The sequence below is a fragment of the Mandrillus leucophaeus genome, unplaced genomic scaffold, assembly GCF_000951045.1.
Source record: "Mandrillus leucophaeus isolate KB7577 unplaced genomic scaffold, Mleu.le_1.0 Scaffold317, whole genome shotgun sequence".
NCBI classification, from domain to species: Eukaryota; Metazoa; Chordata; class Mammalia; order Primates; family Cercopithecidae; genus Mandrillus; species Mandrillus leucophaeus.
In genome coordinates, this window is record NW_012103332.1 from 2445572 (window position 1) to 2448004 (window position 2433).

Consider the following 2433-nt stretch of genomic DNA (forward strand, 5'->3'; position numbering starts at 1 on the left):
AGGTTTTTGCTCGTCAGAAACAAATATCTTTGGACTTGGTGTTCAAATGGGGGCAAATATGGATGCCTATTTCTTCAGCATTGCTGAACTTTGGTGCCATGTGGCCCAGTTGGAGCTACGCACAGTCCTAAAAAGCTGTTTTATTCCCTCCATGTTTGTTTGGGAAATGCACCTTTACTGGATTTCAGGTAAGTCATCCGTTTTCCCCAGCTGGCTCCTCTGCAGCCTTTTAGGGCTTGGTCTTCTCTGATGGCATCATCAGAAGCTCTGTTTGTTCACCCACTGGTAGTGGCGCAGATCTCAGAAGGCTTTGATAGAGCAGAGACAGATTTGAGTGTCACCACCATTCTCCATTCTATTTTCTCAAAAATGTCCCTGACCGTGAAAAGATGGGCCATGTCAAAGATGAATGCATATGAGAGAGAGCAAGACTTTAGGAAGAACTGCATCTGATTCCAAAACCTCGTTCTGCTGTTAAGTTGAGCCAGCAGTTGAATCAATTGAGCCTCAATTTCCACCATTGTGCAATGAGCTTAGCAATGCCTACTTTATAAGGTTAGAGTAATTTAATTTAATTATATTTAAATAAGAGAGAGAACCAGCTCAAATGATGATTTCTGGCATACTGTTGGTGTTCCATCCACCTGAGCTCCTACTGTGCCCTCTAGCTTTTTCAGTAGAAAAATTCATCAATGGTATTCTAAGTAACTGAATAGATTCCTTTGTTTTCAAGAATGCTTCTCTGTCCTTTCAGCATGCACGTTCTTATACTCACTCATTTACCTACAATTCAGTTTTGTATTTATTTTTTTCTAGCTTTATTGAGGTATAATTGGTGTACAAAAAAACTGGCACTTAAAAATTCGTTAAGAGGTCCTTTAATTGACTCATGTTACATATTCCCATGCTGTTTACTTTACACTAGCCAACAAAAACAAAAACAAAATTCTTCTTTATAGAGACTGCTTAGGGAGCATGATTCTCATTATTGAAATTTACATTCATGTGTAATTTTAAAATTCTCAAGTTGCTGTGTGCCATGGTCTGAAAATTTGTGTCCCTCCAAAATTCATATGTTGAAATACTAACTCCTAAAATGATGCTATTAGGACATGGGGTCTCTGGGAGGTGATCAGGTCATGACGGTGAAGTACTCATAAATGGGATTTGTGTCTTTAAAAAAGAGACCCCAGAAAGCCACTCTGCTCCTTCCACCACGTGGGACCCAGTGAGAAGGTACCATCTATGAGCCAGAAGATGGGATCACACCAGACTGAAACTCCCAGTGTATTCGTCAGCTTTTATGTTACTATAAAGGATTGCCTGAGACTGGGTAATTTATAAAGAAAAAAAGGTTTAATTGGCTCACGTTTCTGCAGGCTGTACAGGAAGTGTGGTGCCAGCATCTGCTTCTGGTGAGGGCCTCAGTAAACTTACAATCATGATGGGAAGTGCAGGCAGAGCCAGTGTATCCCATGGCAAGAGTGGGAGCAAGAGAGAGACAGGAGTTCCCCGACTTTTAAACAACTAGGTCTCACGTGAACTAACTGAGTGAGACTTCACTTATTACAAAGGGGATGGTGCTATGGTTTATATAATAATGGTTTATTCATGAGGGATCTGCCCACAGGATCCAATGACCTCCTACCAGGCTCCATTTCCCACACTGAGGATTGCATTTCAACATGAGATTTGATGGGGACAAACACCCAAACCATATCAGCCAGTGCATGATCTTGGACTTCCCAGGATCTAGAACTATGAGAAATACATATTTATTGTTCATAAGCCACCTAGTTCACGATATTTTTGTTATAGCAACCTGAATGAATTAAGACACCTTCATATTGGCACATATGAATTCAATGATCTTATAATTTTATTGAACAAATTAGGTTATTTTTGAGAACAAAAGGGCATAATAATTAAGCAGGGGCATCAAACAAACTGGCATTTTTCTAGGCTTACTGGACATACGATCACCCTAACATGAGGCTGGAGCCTTTTTGGGACAATCATCAATCTTCCTTATAAGATGACAAAATTGAGGGTCAGGAAGGCAACATATTTTGCTCAAGATTATCTAATTAGTAAGTGGCAGAGTCAGAATTTAAATGCAGATGACCTGAATCCAAAACTCGTAATTTTTCTAGAATAATAAAAAATATTTGAAAAAGAGTCTTGGGAATGTCTGCATTCTTTGTTTTGTTGGAATTTTGCTGTATTAAGTATTACATTGGCTAGAATTCAAACACTTTTTCATGTGTAGCTTTTTGGCGTGGATTCATTGTAATTAGACTTAAGAAGCACTATAACTATCTTTGCCCACCGGGGTACTATTAAGTGCCGTACGGCATTATGGAAATTCAAATTTCCCTAGCTAGACGTAATCTTTGCTAGTGCATTGAAATATAATCTCGTAGCCTGATATTT